This window comes from Amblyomma maculatum, chromosome 3 (genome assembly GCF_055883805.1).
Source record: "Amblyomma maculatum isolate TAMU_Amacu chromosome 3, ASM5588380v1, whole genome shotgun sequence".
NCBI lineage: Eukaryota > Metazoa > Arthropoda > Arachnida > Ixodida > Ixodidae > Amblyomma > Amblyomma maculatum.
In genome coordinates, this window is record NC_139346.1 from 179,048,917 (window position 1) to 179,070,744 (window position 21,828).

A 21,828-nucleotide genomic window follows, 5' to 3' on the forward strand; every position below is an offset into this window, starting at 1 on the left:
TCTTTTGTTTTTTTTTTTTGTTTTGTTTTTGTTACTCTTATGTGACGGTTCATTGAGATCTGGCAACAAAATGTTTTCTTGGTTAGCTGCGACTAACTTGAATTGGTCTTGAAAAAAAAAGTTCGTTATCAAGAAAGCTCTGCAGCAGTCCTGTGCTTTCTATTATTGTACAGCTTGCCCTGTGGACGTCTACTCCCGCGACAGTATTAACGTCGTCACATGCGCGTTTCAAAACAAGGTGGTAGGCAAATGGCGACTTTTTGCAGAGTGAAAGCTATGTGTACAACTCGAGTAGGTGAGCAAATGTTTACTGCGGCGAGAAAAAAGAATGTTGTATGAAGAACGAAGCGCATACTACGTAAAACGGTATTTGAAGGTATAACAGCTGTCAATACGGGTCGGGAGATGCACGCTTCCCTTAAAGCTCTAGGGAAAGGCCTGTGTGCAGGCCAAGGAGATGATCAATCATGCAAAGGGCTCTTTTGCATTACGAGCACTTTAGTTGTGGGTTGGAGCATAGTGTTTACTGTTCTAGTGTGACTAAAATTATGCGAGACGCCTTAGTAGAGGGGGCCAGAAATTTCGACCCGGTTGGGTTTTTCAATGTGCAAAGATCTTGCAGTACACGGGCGCCTCGCTTTCCAACTCTTTCGGAAAGCTGCTTCTATAATTGTAAGGAGGAAATGGGGAGAAAGGAGGGCGGTTATTTCTGAAAGGGAGATCAATCAAGTGCATCCTAAGCAATTTACAAAATCCGGGATGAATGAAATTACAAATACACATCAACCTGGCCGAGACAACAATGACAAGTAGTTGAATACCTTATAGCCTGTGGACTCATCACCACGTGTGAAGTTTTTATTGATAGCTATAGATGCACATGCAGTTAACATGATGGGTGTGACAGCTAATCATCTCTGATAAACTTGTTTTGCAAAAAGCACGACGGAAGCCATTTAGTGCTAGAACCCTTATATGGTGTCTCGCTTGCAGTAAAAAGCTATTGTTTCTATCATTGCAACCGCTACACACTTGCTTTGATTGTAGTCACCCCGATCCAGCAATACGAACGGTTACCAGAAGGCTCATGAATCCTCACTGCTATATTTTGCCATGCTGTTTCCAAGGCTGCACCTCACTAGGTATGCAGAAGTCCGTGGATCACAGCGTGATGATGGCAGTGGAAATACTTCAGTTTTATGCATCGCCTTTCCTTTGAACCTCTTTTACATGTAGCGTGCAGTATTTCTAGGCTCCAAATACCTTCACACACATAGTGCTGACCGCCACATTATTAATGAAATAAAAAGTAATATCTTTATGGCTCTAATTACTAACGTGGGTGAGAAAAACGTGCATGCCATGCGAAGAGAAATGGAAAACTTTTATCGGTGGAAAATTGGTCATCACGGGCACATCTGTTTGACCAGGACATCACTGTCGAATTCGAAGACGAGATGATCCTTTATTCTCCAGCTAAAAGCAATGAAAAACATCTTGAAGGTCCCGTGAAAGGAATATAAATAAAATATTCTACATAGCGCTGCACGAGCGCCGGTGATTGGTGTCTATATTCTACCATGAACTGACCATGAAAGAAAAAAGAGTAAAGCTCGATTTGTTCAGGTCGGCAGATGCCCAAGAGAAGTTTGAAAGAGCGGCCCTCGGCCATTCATGAGCTACTCATGCGTTCCTAATAAGCTTGCAGGAATGTAGCCGTAAAATACATATCTAGCTTTCATCATTTAATGAGTGTTCATACATGCTCCCTCACTACCTGTCACCGTCTCATGCGGACTCATTTCGGACTCATTTAGCATCGCATCATGCTAACCCACGGCTTGCCGATTCTCCTCCTGTATCAATCGTAGCCGTCTTGCAACTGATAGATATGTTGAAACCGGCAATTAGGTCTGGCATAACAGCGACCGTAGAGCCAGCACCGAACTGAAGATTCCGGCATCAGTCTATTAATATGATTATTAAAGGCTGAAAGCTTCCTTAACGAAAGCGAACTCTTGATTACTCTGCGTACATACATTGGTCGTATGCATGTTAATCACGGCGCAACCGCCGCATTAACCCTCTGCATCCTTCTGCCACGGGGCTGCATTTCCTCGCACGTAATTATTACGAACGGAGCTGCTTAGTTTCTTGCTCGCTGCGTGGAACAGAAATAATGAATTTAACGGCCATTGTGAAGTCCCAGCACACCTATAGCATCGGTTCGAGAACGACAGCGCACCTCACCGGGTCGTTCGCTGTGGCCGAGTCTCGTTAGAGTACCGCCGAGGTGGCTAGGGTGCACCCACAAAATGTACCTTGTAATCCACTCTAATAAGGGAGTAATTACTCATCAACACCTGCCCAAGCGCAGCCACATGGCTACAAAGGAAAGCTATACAGCTTTTTCGGAAACGTTGTAGTTCAAGAAAAATTCGTCCTGATCCCAGGGACCGAACCCGAGACTACCGCCTTTACGGAGCAGTCGCTCTACCACCTGAGCTAATCAGGACTGTCTAGGACAACCGATGGTAGGGCTAGAGCGAAATGATCAATAACTCGAAGTGGAAATCGTGTTGAACGGATAATTTAGGGGAATCCCCCAAGGTTGAGTAGATCATAGTTAAGGGAATAGTTACACGTTGACATCCACCCAAGCGTAGCCGTGTGTAGACAAAGGTAACTCAATCGTTTTGCTTGAACCAGAGATTAGACCATCCTACACAGCTATGTTTCTTCAACGGCCCCGATAAACGACGTGCTGCTAATTCCTTCGAGACGAGGCTTCTCACTCACCCTGAATTTTCTTATAATAAGGTGAGGCGCGAAGGACATCTTAAGACATTGCTTCAGAATATCGTCGCGCGCAAAGAAGCTCTTTGTTTTCTTTTGAGCAGGTTGGTCACGTGAAATTATACGAAGTAGCCCTAGCATTGTCAGTCTCTTTTAAGCCAAGATGTTATTAATTTTGGGGTCCACAGTAAAGTTAAAATACCTATCATTTGTAATATCAACTGGTTTTCGACCTAGAAAGCATCAAGTGTTTTGAACTAGCGATTACACTCAGTTAAAGTATACATTTTATCTCGGTACCCTTTTAGTGGAGATCAGTGGAACATATTCGAGTCTGATACCAAGCTACCATTTTGTCTATTCTTGTTTTACACAATTTAGGTAGAAGCAGTACGTTGTTTTGATATGCTAATAATATTCTCTCCTAATATATTTTCATAACTTTTTATAACGTTGTAAGCCAATGCATCTTTTTATTTTGCAAACGTTTTTCGTTTAGGTTTGATTAATCTATATGGAAAATATTGCATAATTAGCATGATCCAGAATAACTGGTATTTAAATAAATGCGGCCACCACGGCTGGGTTCGAACCCGCGTATGCGGGACCAGCAGTCGTTCACCCTAGCACTAAGCGGTCGAGGCAGACTGGAAAAAAGAGGTCAGCGAGCACTTAACCACTTCTGAGTCAGAGTTTGTGTTGCATTGTATGGTGCTAATCTTTTGCAGTTTGTAATCTCTGCTGCCGCATAAATCTTCGTTCGCTTCCGCGCTTAGTAACCTTCTCGGCAACGGTCTAGTCTGGCTTCGCGTTATTCGATTGTCTCGGTAGCCTGTCTGGCACGGCTGCGGTTTCTGCCTTTAGCGATGTGGCGTATATGTGGGACATATTATGCGAAGCATATTGCTAGAGGTAAACCACAGCCCTTTCTGACGGCTACACGCCGTGCAAAGAATGTGGATTGCTACGTCACACCACGTGATACGCCGACGTCACGACAGAGGAGAGACGGGAGACCGGCTCGCGCCGTCGGCTGCGGTTGCACGCCGTGCGGACCACGTGGTAAGGTGACGTCACACCACGTGATACGCTGACGTCACGACAGAGGAGACTCGGGGGTCCAGCTCGCGCCGTCGGCTGCGGTTGCACGCCGTGCACGTAGGTGTTCTAAGAGCTTTTGCTTTGCGTACATATTCGCGTAGTGGCAATCGAGTATCGTTGGCCTGGGGGACGACATGTTCGTTGTGCATGTCGGTAACGCAGTTAGATTAGAGATGAACGAGTCACGCTATTACCTAGTTTTATGCGATGGGAAAACATTGTGCATTCCAAGTTTAAACCGTGTAAAAGCACGTGTAACCAAGGAAAGAAAAGTTTAGCCAAGTGTAACCATGGAAAGCCGAGTTTAGCAATCAATATGCTTCGCATCTGACCAGGCTTAACCAAGCTAAGCCTCAGCCATTTTTTACCTAGGTTGAACCACGCAGCTGCGCAGATAGAACTTCACCAAGACGATGTTCGATGTACAGCACGAGAATGTGCTGCAGTTTTAGACGAGGCGTAATCGGCTGCTGCCAAAACATAACATAGCCCAGCACAGCATACCATACAGCCCTATGCTATTGATAGCATAGTGCTATCAATAGCTATTAATAGCATATGCTATTGATAGCATAGTACTCTCGTGCCTGGGCACGGCGATCAAGACGACGACGTTTGCTGCAAGCGCTTGATGAAAGAAACAATGCTTTCTCGTAACGCGAGATGAAATAACATAGGGCGCACGAATTGATGGCGCCATCAGTGGAATACATGAGTTGCTAGGTCCGGAATGAACACGGACTGACGCGAAGCTCGCAAGTAAACGCACTTAAGCTAAGCGCTTTAAAAAATTTCTGGACGAGAACCATACTTTCTGACTCCTTGATTAACATGCAAGTCCGTTTATTTAAGAAGGCTCAAGAAATGGCATCTGTCCTGTCGTTTCCTTGTTCAAATTCTGTCCTGGTTTATTTCGCTTCGTCCTCGGAATTAGCCTCTTCCATTTCTTTAGCACACATCTAAAGCACACGTATATTATCCGGAGTGCGCCAGACTGCTTTGGTAAAACGCCACTGCCCTCTTTTACGCTTCGTACTTGGCTGATATGAATGACAGCCCCACATGTTTCGACCTCGGAAGACAGCGTGTTTTCTCTAGCCTGTTTGACTATACGCCAGGTACTCTGTCACCAGGCGGTAAGCAACTTCTAGGTCTCTTTAGCCTGCCATTGGTCTGCACCAAGAGCATTAGGGCCGGCATTGAGGCATACCGTGCATACCTTGATGCATACCCTGTCATAGATGTATGTAATTACCTTTATACGCACAACATTTCCATTACTAGACCAACAGACATTTAAAAGAGAATGACTGCTGTATGATCATAAAGGACTCAGGCATGCAACATAAAACTTAAGAATCGACGCCTACGTATCTGACATCGATTCGTGCATTGAACAGACTGCAGAGCTGACAACGTTTTGTCTATAATGTGAACTTTACGTTCCAGTCATGTTGAATCTGACGATTCCGAGCACAACTAAAAATAAGCCCGTCATACTGAACCCTGCGCTACTTTCTTAATGAAGGCAGGAAGCGCACTAATTTGGTCGTGTTCGCATTAGGCGGCAACTGTGCACGCATACGTGTATGGCTGCAACTAACAAGCTTGAAGAAGATGTGATCGAGCAGGCTGCTGAGTCTCATCAGAAAAAACTACTCCATATATTTTACGCTGTACTCAAGTCTTTTAAGAAGCACTTTCGGGGTGAGTAGTAGCCTACATGGCGTCGAGCGCGCTTTGAATTTAACGCGTTTCCTTGAGATACCACGACATCAAGTTCATGGCACTCAATGCTGCAATGCCATTGAATTGTTTTCACCTGTGACAGTTGCGTACTTAGTTCTTTTAATTTATTACTTAGTCGCTCACGCTTTTTCCAATCCCTTAATTTTTGCTTGTACTTCCCAGAGGTCATGCGCTACCTACCACTGCTTCTCTGGGTTCTTCAATAAACAAATCAATTTCCAACCAGATACTCAAATATAACTCTGTGTTACATTCCATGTCCCAACGCAAGTCCAAGGCAGACGCACTCGCTTTTTTGAAAGAAACTCAGTTAAAGAAGCCGAAGAGCTCGCAAACCGGGGGAAGTGTATCATACTCGGCCCAAGAAAGACCTTATTTGCTAGGGAAGCACATGCCTGCTACTGGATTACTGGTAAGTAAAATTAAGGAATGTGTTCTGAATTTATGGTGCCCATTATTTCAATTAACCTTCATAGTTTCCTCTAGAATGGACGTTGTATGTACGGTGGTGGTAATGAGTAGAGGGAAAATATTGGCTAGACTAAACTACGACTATGACAAATGACTCAGCACAATTCATTATTAGTCGCAAATCTGACATGTAGGCAGCACTGCTTTGCATTTAAGCTTTCTGCATATTTTCTCCTGCACGGCCTTCTAGCATCAAACTCACCCAAAACAATGGTTCATTTAACCACTTTTGGTGAAAACGGCGAGTTGTATTTGTGTGTGCGTGCTTGTTTTTGTTCTAAAAACTCTTTGCGCAACTTGGTTCATACTTGGCACATAAAAATACCAGTGCAAAAAAAAAAACGGGGACAAAGGAACGAACAGCGCCCATCTAGTCGTTTTGTGTTACTTTGTCCGCGTTCTTTGCTCTGGTATTTTTATGTGCTGATTTCTGTGGTTGTGTGTGCTTGTATGCGTGATGCATGTGTGTATGTGTGCGCGCGTTCCCTTGTCTGTGTGTGCGTGTGTGTGTGTGTGTGTGTGTGTGTGTGTGTGTGTGTGTGTGTGTGTGTGTGTGTGTGTGTGTGTGTGTGTGTGTGTGTGTGTGTGTGTGTGTGTGTGTGTGTGTGTGTGTGTGTGTGTGTGTGTGTGTGTGTGTGTGTGTGTGTGTGTGTGTGTGTGTGTGTGTGTGTGTGTGTGTGTGTGTGTGTGTGTGTGTGTGTGTGTGTGTGTGTGTGTGTGTGTGTGTGTGTGTGTGTGTGACCACGTGCTCATGTGCATCTCTACGTGCATGGATGTGTGTGCGTGCGTGCGTGCGCGCGCGCGTGTGTGTGTGTGTGTGTGTGTGTGTGTGTGTGTGTGTGTGTGTGTGTGTGTGTGTGTGTGTGTGTGTGTGTGTGTGTGTGTGTGTGTGTGTGTGTGTGTGTGTGTGTGTGTGTGTGTGTGTGTGTGTGTGTGTGTGTGTGTGTGTGTGTGTGTGTGTGTGTGTGTGTGTGTGCGCGTGCATGGCTAAATATGCGCTGAATTGTCTTTTTATTTAGACCGATGAAGAGGAAGTGGGGGCTATTTCTTCACAGGTGAGGTTTGGAGAAGCAAAGCAGGGTTATGCACTCATTTCATTAGGGAAGATGGCGGAAACGATGAAAACCGCGGTGACGCAAGTAATGTGCGCCACCCGGCGTCGCTCCTAATAAATATTTCGCGGCGACTTTTTATAATTACCGGGAGGTGTTTTTGAAGAAGGAAGGGAGCACTTACTGACAGCGGAAACAATTGAGGAGCTGCTGGCATTTCAACTTCTTTTTTCGCGATTCCTTTGTTTCAACGTTTTAGGGCTGTAGATCCGCGGATACGCAAGCCTTTATTACATATAGCAGCAATGTGACATGGCTTCTTCTTTTATCCAAAGATGGGGTGCACCATAAAGAGAAAAGATAACGCAAGACAGTAACACGAGCTACGCGCGAATTTGTATCTAGTGAGCGTGCCTAGAGAGGACGATTTTCTGTCGAGGTAGGATGCTACACATCATCTTCGTCTTTCATTACCACAAAATAGTAGACGCGGTTGTATATTTCAATGTGACCGGTCAAGTGGCCATTGTATGAATTTAATAAATGCGGAGACTGTGCTTGATTATATCAATATCATTCACGTGCCACAGACACCGGAGCCGCTATGAGTGCTCGTTTAGTCGCACGTGCTGCGCCAGATGAAATTTGCTCATTCGATGTAGTGACGATAATTTTTGAATAGACGCTAGGCTGTTCTTATATCTTCCACTGACGGAATCTGGTGAAAAACGTCAAGGGGCACAATTTTATGGATGAGTACAGGACACCATGTTATTTAAAATATATATGGTGAATGTCAGAATGGTCGGACTGAGTATAGGCTCTGCATTCAGAATTCATGAAACTGTTTGTGCGTGGAAAAAAAATGCATGCATTATGCAAAAAGTACCACGCTATTTTGCATGATGCCTGGCAATGAGCACATATCATGACGGTTTCTGTTATAAAATTTCATACCGAAAAATTAGCTTAGCAATATATGAAATACAGATGCATTCTGATCTTGTTTGGCTTGTACCATTTTATGCTGTCGGTTGTAAGGCGTGATTCAATAACCTAAGCAAACATACAAACTTTTACCTCGTTCCGACACTCGCAGTACTCCGAGAATAATGCGGTTGGTATCGCTACATAAATAAAAAAAAGCAACTTTGTTCTTTTACCCGGCAGAAAACTGTGCCCAATTAGTAAGATTTGGCGATTAAAACAAGCTTTGCTAACTTAGCGTCAGCTGCCCCTTTCTACGCATGAAATCAGTCGTAAAACAAAAAAAGAATAGTGACTGCAACTAAAATGTTCACTAGTAGTTAGCACACTGTGTGAGTGGAATCAGAATTAACGGCCCGGTTTCCAACAGCTAGCTCTCGCTTTTTCACCGTGGAGTTAATTGGCCAAGCTTTGCTGCCCTTCATAATTCTCGCATTTGTTTTTGTGTGCAACGGTTTATTGTCATTTCTGGACGTGCGCTAAAGTTACAAGCAGCAAACTGAGCACCTCGTTAAATCTGAGTTCCGTCACTCTGACCAGATTAGCTGGAAGTCCTCTTTGAACAGTCGTGACATGGCAGGCGGAGAAACTACATAAGGTAGTCAAGCCAAAGTGCCTTGTCTCTGTTTGAATGATAGTTTCTTTTCTGCGAATGCCACTAGCATAACAAGCCACTAAAATGTACTCCTGGAAAAGACGTTCAATGAAATTACTGCTGCAATTGGTAACAGTATAAAGCGAAATTGGGACATCCGGATAACATTGAGTCCTGGCAATTTAAAACACTTTAATCTTCCGCCACGCCAAAGAAAAACTAAAACGTTTCAGTAGCAGCAACAGGCAAAGTATCAAATAAAAGAAACAAAATTAGTATCTATCTGGTCAAAAAAAAAAAAAAAAAAAAAAACTGATTTCAACCCGGAAGTGTAACTCGGAAGAGTGCGTACGCAATTCTTTATATTGCTAATCTCTTCGATATTGCTCTTTTGCGGAAACATTTATCGCAGCGAAGCAAAATAACAAAAGAGAATAAAGCGGGATGGTTGGCGAAATGCGTTCAGATTACAGTAATCCTCGACAGCTAGGTCGGCGGCATATTGCGACGCTTGCAATCATTCATAATCGATAGTACAACCTATTTGATTTTCGAAAAGAACGCACCATGCTGAGCAGCGTGAGCGCTCATCTGTGTTGACTGTCCAGAATGCAAGGTGACAAAGTGCGAGAGGCTGCGCGCTATGCTTCAACATCAGACTAAATAGTTTGGTATAGCTTATGGGATTGAACGTCCCAAACAGCCCCAAGCTATGAGGGATGCTGTAGTGAAGGGCTCCGGCTTCTTTTGAACGCCTCGGGTTGTTAAACATGCAATGAAATCGCATATAAGCGGGCCACCTTGCGCGCCTAGCGTGTAGCCTAGTCGAAGCGTGCCTGCCGCGGCTGGCTCGCGCACAGGTTTTAAAGCTTCGTAGTAACTCTTACAACTGACCGCGGCTGGAAAGCCATGGACAGTCTGGTTTGCAGGGGAATCAGGCAAGAAGCAAGACGGAGGTGAGAGTAATACCGCTTGCTATAGTGGCAGTAAAAAGGGTACTAATGGTATGGCTCAAAGAGAATCAACATCGAGGCCTGATAATAAGTAAAAAAATTGCCCACGATTACGTTACTTCCCAATGCGAAGTTTGAGTACAGCTCCTCACCTGTTTCACATTTTCGATAGATTGAGGTAAAGATTTCGAGCAAGACAGGCATGTAAAATTACAGACAACTTTTTTTTTAATTTTTCATACGTATTCCTTCAAGAAACACTCCACTAACAGTTCTTCGCTGTCATGAAAGAAGGAGAAATGAAGAGAGCAATTGAGTTATCGGGAGGTTGCGGGAAGCAGCGCGTGGGCCCATAGGAACGTTACATGGCGAACAGATAGCAGTGACTGACTAATGCCGTTGACGCCGCTAGCGAGTAAAGCGAATGAGACCGGGTTGCACGGAACCAGAGAGCACCCTCGCCGCCACGCAGGAAGAGGAGGGGACCCCCTCCTCCTCTTTCTGCACGGCGGCGGTGTTCTACGCAGTCACGTTGTCTTGACTCGCTAGCGGCGGCAGCGGCAGCAATCAGTCGCTGCTAGCGCTGCCTCCGGCGACCCCTCCCCCTCCCCCTTCCTTTCCTCGTGTTCTGCTGTTGTTGCGCGCGCTCCTGCCCCCATCGTTCGCGGCTGAGTGTACCCCCCCCCTCCCTCTTGCTGCGAGGCTTCAGTTGCCGAAGCGCCGGCTCGAACTGGGGCGGATGAAACGGGGGCGGAGCTGGTTACGAGGCCGACGATGCCGACGACGCCGGCACGAAACCCAGGAACGGGCGCCAAAGAGCTGCGCTCTAAAATAATATAAACCATCACTGTCTCAAAGGAACCGGTAAGAAATGGAAATGTCAAAGTGGACGGCAATGTGAGTGTGTGGGTGCGTGCGCGCTGGTCTGTGTGCGGATATGAAAAAAACACAAACGCAGATCAAGTTTGTTGCTTATGTGCCGTAAACGCCCAGAAGTTGTGGTGTCACCTTCAGGCCCACAACTTCTTAACTTCAGCCCTTCTTGCTCTGCTACGTACTCGCCCATCTGCCGTTTATGCCACAGTTCCCGCGCCGATTGTGCTCGTCTTCTCTATTCCTGCCCGGTACACTTGCTTGCCCCCAGCCTCTTGGAATTTTAGCAGCCCGCATCAGTGGGATGCTGCTTTTTCCAGCGTCGAGTGGGACGTACAACTTCGGCTGGTGACGTGGGCAGAGGAAGTTGCGACCAGGCACACCCTGCGCGCCCCAACCGGCAGCCCGAAGGCCGCCCGCAACGCTGCTTTATAATTTCGTTATTTTTGGCCTTCGTAATAAAAGTTTTCCACCTTGAGGCTTTGCATCCTCCGCACCTTTCGTCAGGAGGGCCTTTCGTGCGCCTGATCGCAGCGAAGAGCCTCTGATGCTAGTTGCGACGCGCACAGCTGCTGGAAGAGAACCATGCAGGTAAGAGCTGTTAGCGTTGGGTGTCGCCAGCCCCACCGTGACCCTTAACGGGTGTAGGCGGCATAGTATCTATGGAGAGGGACTCCTCCGTCATTGGCGGTGACTCAGGCGGCATCCGCTGCTTTGCAGTCAGGCTGTTTCAAACAAAGATGCGCCATGTGAAGGCACCTCAGAAATTGGAACACGTCTGATGTCTGTTGTTGTTGCTACTGTAGGAAGAATGAAAAGAAAATGCATGGGCTTGCTACTGGCTCTGTGGCTGAGCCACTTCCGCTGCCTCGTGCGGACAGAAGAGATAAAGTAGAGAAAAAATAATGAAATAAATTTGCCTACAATTACGTTACTTCCTAGTGCAAACTTTGAGTGCAGTTCATCAGCTGTTTCACCTTTTCGATAGATTGAGGCAAAGATTTCAAGCAAGACATGTATGTACGATTGCAGACGTTTTAAATTTTGAAGCGAAAAGCTTCACTACGAGGATCGGAGCCGAGTTTCGCGTATGCCATATGCCGCAATCGAGGGAGTCACAACCAAGGCCAGCTGCGCAGCTCCCTTTCCAAGCTCTGCCAGCGTTGCCTAGCAACGCTTAAGAGGTTTGCAACTCGTCCTCATTAAAAAAAAAGTTAGTCTCCATCCAGGAATCAAACGTCCATCCCTTGGATCCCCAGCCGAGCGCTTTACCGCTGTGCCAAGTTGCTGGCAAGTTATTTGTGTTGGGTCCGTTTACTTGCGTACCTTATCCTCACTTTATTGTTTCACTTTTAAGTTGAAGATTTACCGCTCTTGACGATTGTCCTGATGACTTTGCCTTGTTTAAGCCCACATGCGAAAATAAGCTTCAATACTTAGGGTTACTAGTTTGCTTTTTAATTAGTATTGTTGAACTCTCGTGTTCTTCTCGCCTCTTTAGCTGTTAACGTCAAGAGCACTCTGTTTCAGCCGAAATAACTCGAGTAAATGAGGAATTCATAAACAATACAAAATGAGCATGAAGGTTCATTTTAGACAACGTGCATTATTCTCTGCTTGTTTACAAGAGTAATGAAAGGAAGCAACGTATAACTGATTCCGACTCACTTGCATTCTTTTAATTAGATGTGCAGCTGAACCAACCTCCTAAGTGCACGCTGAATAATAATAAGCGGTCTCTCGCCACATCCTCAGACCGAGGCCTACTTCCGCCTCTCCATCATTCTTGGGAAGCCGCACGCCTACAGCACTTGGCATCACGTCGAGGTGAATGGTCTTTCATGCGGCGCACCTTTATAGCCTATCGAAGCCCGGACAGCGATCGACTGTGTGCTCCTCCCTTGAGACACAGCAAGGAAGATGCAATAGCCAGCGCAATAACCAGCGCACCACGGAGTAAGTCAGCTCGTCGCAGTTGTAGGCTGGGGATCTTCGGCAACAAAACACTGACAGTGCTAAGTGAAGGTCCACCTTCTCTTCCACATTATTGGGGCTACTTGGTGCTGCGTGCCACGCCAGCCGCTTTTGTTGTCACATCCGCGTGGATGACGGGCATCGCTGGTGTCAGCTGCGTGAAGCACATTATGCTTTTATGAATCGCCCATGAGGGCATCGTTTCCGGAGCAGCTGTCCGGAGCATCCATAACGGCAATGAAAATGCAATATCCCTCTGCGTCCGACGTGACAGCGTCACCAAGGAACGGGTGAAGAAACGCGAAGACACGATACTGCCGCGGGAGAGAAAGGAGAACGAACACGGGAAAGTCGTACTTCTCCATCTTCTCTTTCTCCCTGAAGCTGTCGCACCTTTCTTCTTTTTCTTCACTGCGCCTGGTCTAGATGTACGATTTCCTAACATTTATTGTCAGCCTTACTGCCATGTACGTAATGGCTCTACATATCATGACCTATAGTCTCTGCTCCAGTTTTCCCATTGGGAGATCACGAAAACAACGAAGCAGAGTACTTGGATTATTGGAGCAAATGAAGGTGCCGTACTTTCATTTCTTCTGCCTTAGATGGTGTTTGATGCAAAGTAGCGAAGTGGCTCGCCCCTATATGCCTTTCTAATTGAAAGTGGGAGACGATTCGATGCGCAATGTCATTTTCTTAGCTGCCCTAGGGGTCCAGTCATATTGAGTTGAAAACATTAAACATGGCTTCGCTCTGCTATGCCTGGTTATACGTAGCAAAAAGCAATGACTATTTCAGGATCATCATCATCATCATTATCATCAGCCTGACTATACCTACCGCAGGGCGAAGGCCTCTCCCATATTTCTCCACTTAACCCGGTTCTGTGCTAGCTGCATCCACTTGACCCCCGCGAACTTCTTAATCTCATCCACCCACCTAACTTTTTGCCGCCCCCTCCTACGCTTTCCTTCCCTTGGAATCCAGTTTGTTACCCTAAGCGACCATCGGTTACCCTCTCTTCGCACTACATGTCCTGCCCATGCCCATTTCTTCTTCTTAATTTCCCCTAGAATGTCGGATAAGGAGAAGTTAATTTCTCCAGTCTTCTGCTTCCTTCGTCAGCAACTTGTCTCCTTGACTTCCATGTCGAGCGAGTCTAAGTTAATCAGCATTCTATAATTCGTTTACAGGAAAGGAAAGGCGCACCATCTGTCGTTCGCGGATGGCGCTTCTTGCGAGTATGTGCGCACAATCCGGACTTCAGAGCCTACAACACCACACTGCACACGTAGCATTTTTTCCTATATAGAAAGCACATAAAGGAGCAATTTTTTTTTTCCAACCACCACAGAAACAAGTCCCGTCATTGAGGAAAGGCCTTCTTGCAACACTGTTGACAAAATTAAGAGATTTTTCTGTTGTTTTACGCGAGAGCGTGTACAACTCGTTCGGTCGAAAAGCCGTCGCTGTACTCCAGTTTCGCCTCGAGTTCGGCCGGGAGCGTACAGAGCTTGATAGGAATAATAAAAGCCTGTTGTTGATGTGGTGTCACTTTCCTTATGGCGAGGTCACGTGTCCATCGAGAGCTGTGACAATTTTAGTGGTATCCCTGCTTTTAACGCATGATTCGGGTACCCCCTTACGACAGGGACAGATGGGGCTCGTCAAAAAACTTGAATTAGTTTACAGGAAAAGGACACCTGAACCTCGCCTTAAGATGAAGGGGGTAAGTTTAGAGTGAATTGGAAAGAGAGAAAGATGGTTTGGGGTTTGGCTTGTAGGGTCTATTGCCCACAGCTACTCAGGGACGCCGTAGTGGAGGACTGCGAAAAGTTCGACCCCCTCTGGTTCTTTAACATGCACTGACATAGCATAGCACAAGGGCGCCACTAGGTTTCTCCTCCATCAAAACACAGCGGCGCTGCAGTCCCATCGTGGAGGGAGGGCTAGTGCATTATTTTGCCTCCTTTGATCTTCGACATGCACTGTCATTGCGAAGACCACAGATGTCTGCATTTCTCAATACAAATAATAATAATTGGTTCAAGGAAATTAAAGACGCAGTATCTGTTGCACTTGTCCATTGACGCCTGAACCGCGCCGTAAGGAAAAGAGCAAAGTGGGAGTCAAAGAGAAAAGAGACAGAGGTACCGTAGTGGAGGGCTCCGGTGTACACGGCCACTTGGGGTTTAATCGTACTAGAAGGCTCCGAAGTAAGTAAGGCCACATAGGTTATTTAACGTGCACTGACAGAACCACTCAGGGGGTAGCCGCTCCTGGCCCTACGGGGGGGTTGAGACAGGTAGGTCAGCGCCGCTTGTGACAGGGGCTAGCCTGCCACCGAATTTTTGTCTGTTGTTGGCCGTCATTGTTGTTGTTGTTGTTGTTGTTGTGGCTGTAGGAAGAAGGAAAAGAAAATGCACTGTAGCTGAGCCACCTCCGCTGCCCGATTTATTTATTTATAAGAAGGGAAAGGCGCGGTAACTGTCTCACTTGTTTTCTGTGGACACCGTAACCGCGCCGTAAGGGAAGGGAGGAAGATGGGAGTGAAAGAGGAAAGAGAGAAAGAAGAGCTGTAGTGTAGGGCTACGGAGTAATTTCGACCACCTGGGGATCTTTAACGTGCGCTGACATCGCACAGCACACGGACGCCTCTTCGTTTCGCCTCCATCGAAACGCAGCCGCTGAGGCCGGGTTCAAACCCGGATACTCCGGCACAGTAGTCGGGCGTCTTACTACTGCACCACCCCGGCGGGGCACCTCTGCTGCCTCGTGCGGACAGCTGCCTCGCGCGGACAGAGGAGAAAATAGAGAAGAAAGAAAAAGAAGAGGGCGAGAAAGACGCGCGCCGCAACAACAGCCGTCGTCCAACACCGAAGCAGAGGTGGGTTCAATGACGGCCTACAACAGATAAAATTCTGTCGCAGGCTAGCCCCCGCCGCAAGCGGCGGTGACCTACCTGTTCTAGCCCCATCAGGGCCAAGACCAGCCACCCTTCACCACCTCCTCCCATCGCCGTCATTGCACCCTGCCCCGCTTAGGTGGTACAGATGACGGATTTTTCGGCGCGCGTCTTTGTCTGACTGTTCTTTTTCTTTCTCCTCTATTTTCTCATCTGTCCGCACGAGGCAGCGCAGATGGCTCAGCGACAAAGCCAGAAGCAGGCCCGTACATTTTCTTTTCCTTCTTCTTGCAGCCACAACAATGTGCACTGACGCTCGATGGAAGAGCGCTTGTAAGACCCTTGCAAAGGTAGAGGAACACACACTCCTCCTTCTTTGCACCACAACGCTCCTATGCCCGGTAGTTTTAAAACACTTTGATCCTACCTGTGCAGGAACATGCCCGCACTGTGCGGAGAAGTCTTCGGACATCTTCCACATAGTGTGGACAGGCTAATGAACACCGAACCTCGCCCCAAACCCGACGCGGGAAGACTGGGAGGCAGCCCTGCTCGGCTGCTCTGACCTGGCGGGCCCGAAGGCCCTGGTCCACCGAGCCAGACTCGCGGTGGTCGCCAATAGGCTGTTGTAATAAGGAGCCCAACTAGTGATCGTGAGAGATGGCTCCGGCAGCCTTAAGCTTCCTCCCTGCAGTAAAGGTTTTCAGACAGACAGACAGCGCTTTCATCGAGCGGCCGCGGCACAGACGGCGACGATGACGACAAAGCGAAGCTCAGGAACGTGCGCCGAAGAGCTGCGCTCTATAAATATCAGAACTTGACCTTGACCTGATATGGTGTAGGGGCTCACCATTCCGGGGTGCCTACCCAGAAGTATACTAAGTCTTCCTTTCCCTAAAACATAAATTAAGGACCCATAAAAAAAACGCAGGATTGAAACATAGGTGTTACAGGGATTACCATGCTAATATACTCTCGTTCGCTTTTAATAATAAGTTTCCACCCCCCCCCCCCCTTCAATTTTTTCGAGCACTCCATGGGGAGGGGTGTATTACACCTGACATGAAGGAATTAGGACTGTGGGCCTCTATACATTGAACATTGCACATAAAAATATGATAGGCATAGTTGTTAATTTGGAAACATGCGGGGCGTTTCCGCCAGGGCTCTGCGTGAGAAAAAGTGTGTTAAACTATCAAAATCTACATAATCACGACGTTCAAGCCTATAAAATGTCCTTGTATATTTTATTGCGGTGCACTCATTTCCGAGGCAAGAAATCTTGAGCATAATGTGTATTTTTCCGCAATATACATTAAAGTAATTACCATCTGATAAGGGTCCGCTCTATTGAATAAAGTGAAACAGACTCGTTCCTAGCAGGCAAAGTTAAGAAGCGAAACAAACCAAAAGCAAGATCATCAATAAGAACGTAATTTGCATGCATAAAACATTTCTCGCTTCATAAATAAATCAGATTATTAGAGGCGCATTTGCGCGGCGCAGTTCAGATATTAGTTTGTAATGATTAATGCACGTTAAAAACCCATTAGTAGTGGAAATTTTCTGAGCTCTCTAATAGGACGTTTCTCAACGCCTGAGTTGCTTTGGAACGTTGAACCTCATAAGCCAAACTAAACCAACAATTTTACTTGTTTACGAGAAATAACAATTTGCTTTAACGCGATATTTATTTTTCGTTCGGTACATTACTACAAGTTTAGAAGAACAAATACTACTGTGAGAGGGGGAGGGAGGCAGGGCGAAGGTGTCAAGACGTATATAGTCTGAGGTACAACTGCGTTCTATGATGGGTATATCTCTAACCCCTAAGCCCACCGACAACCCGGAGTTGCACGGCAGGGACCATCCGATATTGCCGCGAGAAACAGACATTAGACAAAACTTCCTTCCACTCAATCTACTTTTTGCCCTTATCATTATTTATTTGATCACTCGCGTCGCTTCGTTGCGGGGGAGAACGCGAGAAGCGCTAGGGCGCAGGAGCAGTTAAGATAGGCAAAGTGACACTAAGTATTTCGCACACGCTGTTATCGCAGTGATAGTCGTGTTTTCCTTGCTGCGCCTTAACATCATATCACAAAAGAGTAAGTATAGGAAGGCTTGAATGAAAGGCTGTTCACAAAGACAGGCTTTTTCCTTGTCCCATAGTGTTCCTGTGACTCAGCCTAGAAGATCAGGTGATGAAAAAACCTTGTGCGGCGGGTTAAAAGGTGTGTGGACAAGTATTGATTGCATGAAAAACAAGACAAGACGTTGGTATCCACGCTTTCAGCAGCCGAACAAGAGACCAATACTCGCAATCAGAAGTGCCGTTCTTTCTTTCTTTCTTTCTTTCTTTCTTTCTTTCTTTCTTTCTTTCTTTCTTTCTTTCTTTCTTTCTTTCTTTCTTTCTTTCTTTCTTTCTTTCTTTCTTTCTTTCTTTCTTTCTTTCTTTCTTTCTTTCTTTCTTTCTTTCTTTCTTTCTTTCTTTCTTTGTCTTTTTGCTTGAAGCAAGGAAAATATCTGAATATTTTAGCGTAGCCTGAGCCCTCCCGTTGAGGTCACACCATGCCGGTTATACTCTTTCTGAAGTTTTTGCAGTTTCCTTTCTGCAGGAGTCATGAGATTTTCTTTTGTGCCAAACTATGCTCGAGTAAGCCTCGCGTTTCGCAAATACATTGTGTAGAGATTTTTAGCGGCGTCTTCTTGCATGATATGAAGTTTATTTTTCCTCACTCTGGAGTTAGCCTGATGGCCGGCACCCGTCTCTTTGCATAATGGAACAGGTCGTGAACCGCTGGAGAACGGAAGACGACAAGAGAAGATTGACGACAGTTTGAATCGAACATCACTCTCTCCCTCCTTCTATCTCTTGAGTGAGAGGATTTCAGTGCCCAGGACAGGTGTCAACGCAGCACCTCGCACTCGTTGTCCATGTTTGCACTGTGCGCTGTCCACCGCGACCATTTATTACGTTGCATTATAGAAAAACGTCTGGGTTGGCACTGCAGCAGCGCATAAAATGTTAAATAGCAAACATCCGCAGGTGAAACAGAAACTACAGAGCATCACGCGATGATGACATCTTAATACGCCTTTTCTGCTGCACACGTTATTTATTGGGGCTTTGTTTTTAGATAGTGTGTGGATTAGTGAAAGAGGTAGAACTATGCTTGTGTTTGGATACTGAAAAGGGGTTTATGCGCAGTTAGAAATGAGACTGGGGTTCTACGTAAACTGAACCGCGTGCACAGTCAGCAGCACAAAAGACGGCCAGTCAAATCCTCCAAGCGATATCGAGTAGCCCGGCTACACTTCGTCAGTCTCTTCGTCATCTTCTTGCGGTGCAGCCGTCATGGTTCACTACAATTCCCTGGGAGCAAAAAGGAGCCACCTTGGCGACCTATGGTGAGGGCAAGATTAGTGGGTTGTAGTATGTCTTAAGACGTCTGACGTGCAAAGTTTCTCGGCCTCGATAAAGGAATTCTGAAGATGAGGTGAGCGGCTCGACGATACAATTTACAGGTGGAGTTTGTTGGACGATACGATAAGGGCCATGGTGTTCTTTGCGAAATGTCGGCGACAATCCAGCTGGTGTACCAGCAACCCAGAGCCATGCGAGTGATCCTGAGGGAAAACCATGCAGCGTCCGATCTTTATCGTGGCGATTTTTTCGGGGAGCTTGGGACTCTGAGTGAAAAGAACGGGCTAACTGGCGACATTCCTCCGCATGCATGGTAATTTCGGAGAGGGTAGTCAACTCAGAGGCGTCTGCACTATGAAGGTAAAGGCACAAGACGATGAGTCTAATCCTCCAAGTGATCTCGAGCAGCGCAGCTACACTGCCTGACTCCATTCGCCATCTTCCTGCGGTGAGGCCATAATGATTCACTGCAATACATTTAAAAGGCATTTAACAACCATGCCGCATTTCGAACGCTTTATGTGACCGATAAATTTTGTGCTTATTTGATCAAATATAAATTTCTGACCTCAAATTTTTTCACTCGTGCGCACTTGAGAGGTACTTCTAGAAAACGGGTCATATGTCTCAAAGGTCTCATAGCTCCAAAGACTTCCTGAAGAGGGGAGCACTGCCTGTACTTTCAGCATTATAGTCTGTTCGTTTTTTGTGTCCGAATGAACGTCTTATGATTGGTATTCTATAAGTACAATAATAACAAGCAACTAACCTGCAGATTCTCAGCGTCCACGTATCTTGTTTTTAGACCGGAAAAACTCGTGCATTCTGGATCCGTGCTGTATTCTGTCTTTTCGACGAGCGAAAAACAAACTTTCCTGAAAACCAAATCGATATGCGTTTATTAGCGCTTACGATTCAGTGTTTGTGTTTGCTGCATTTCATTTATGTATTCTAAAGAACTTTGTTTCCTGAGTGTCCTCTTGTTTGCACACGGTTTTCGGGACATGTTAGCGCTGCAATAGCTGCTTCTTGAAGGCTGCTAATTATTCGAGGTTTAAACCATCTCAGACGTTTGGCGAGATACTTTGCTCCTTTTTTTGCACACAATTGTTTTTTCTTTCGTCTAATTTTCTTCAGATCACCGAAATCCTCCGACAAACTCTGGGAACAAGCTCCTCCAAACGTATTCACTTAATGCTTAAGCATTAAAAATACAAATACTGAGGATAACCGATGGTCGCTTAGGGTAACAAACTGAATTCTAATGGAAGGAAAGCGTAGCAGAGGTGGCATAAAGTTAGGTGGGCGGATGAGGTCAAGACGTTTGCAGGGGTCAAGTGGATGCAGCTAGCACAGAAACGGGTTAATTGGAGAAATATGGGAGAGGCTTTCGCCCTGCAGTGGGTATAGTCAGGTTGATGATGATGATGACTAAAATACTACAGTGCGCCCTCTCCTGTGATTTGAGATTGTAATGCTTGCTATTGGTAACCTCCTCATATCTATATAGGAGCTTAGCCTTTGCATAGAAGGATATGACTGGCACGAAATCGCACATATTTTCATTAAGTCAATGAAGCGCGAAAGAAGCGCGTACGTATCGTCGCAGAGAGGGCTCCGGAAGATTGGAGAAAGCTCTCGTCTTCCGCGCGAGGTGAGCTCGTAGCGTTGTGCGTATCGGCGTCACCCCCTCCTCATCACTCGGCGGCGACGGTAACTCACCCGGTCGGAGAAACCCGCTTTCGCCAGGTTTGGCCGAAGCTGAATAATGATGACGCGCGTCTCGGCAGAAGTATGGGAGGACGCTTGCAGAGTGAAAGTTGCATGTATGCCCGTTCTTGCCTTGGCTCGTTGTGAAAGACTCTCTCGCCACACATTTGCAAAGACGTGCCTCTGGGAAACGCATATTATTCAATTTTGAACACGGACACCGAAGTAAATAACTTTTTATTCTCATCGCGATGACAAGGTAGGGCGCAGTATCAATAGTCGAATGTGGAATCTGCCGCAGAAATGAAATATGTGCCCATGGTGCCAAGGAAGTTAGCGTGATGATGCCACTGTTATGGCGCCATTTTGCTGTAAGCAGCTGGCGCTGTAGAAGAGACAGATATGGTGCGCGCACCATCGATTGAGAGCGGGTTGAAGCGGTCGGCGAACATTCTGTAGGCGGATTCGAGATGTGCTTTTCTGGATCGCCGATACGGATCGAAAATCACTGCTCGCCGCTGGTTAGGCTGGTTAGCGAACCAGTGCTCTCCAACATGGTCCAAGTGACGAGCTTTCTGTGCCGCTACCGATTCTCTGCTACTTCGCTCTTTCGTGGTACTCCACTAATAACCGAGAGCTGTCTCGCATCACTAGACATGTGCTTCATATCCGTCGCAGATGCAGGCACTTGTTTTAACGAGTAAAGTTGAGCTGCAGGCATATTACTCTCGATAATGGTGCAAACTCTGCTGCGAGATGTAAGATAAGTTTCTGCATGTTCTGCATTAGCACTGCGTGAGCTGACACAGACTCGAATCCCGCTCATACTCACCATTAGGTTGACAGACTTTTTTCTGCTGCTTAGGATTCTGACGAAACATTTACATCTTCGCGAATTTTTTTGGTGTGCAAATATATATTAGATAAAGCCTACTCATGTTTTGCAAGCGTACAATGCTATGAAAATAATACTCGAGTAAGAGATATTGCATGAAAAATTAGTAAGGAAGTGTACAGACGCTATTTGGCGCAGGGTCGTAAATATTTGCGACTGGTCTTGAGACAGCGGACGCCTCGCTCTTTTCTCCAGAACGGCGCGAATGACCTCGCGCATTCCTTTGCCACTAGTCACGTGGCGATGTCTACGCTCATGAGCGTTTCCGCCGCTGACGCGGATTAAGGGCAACTGTGTACCGGTTGGCTGCCCTGCACTAGTGGAAAAAGCCTGTGTTTCA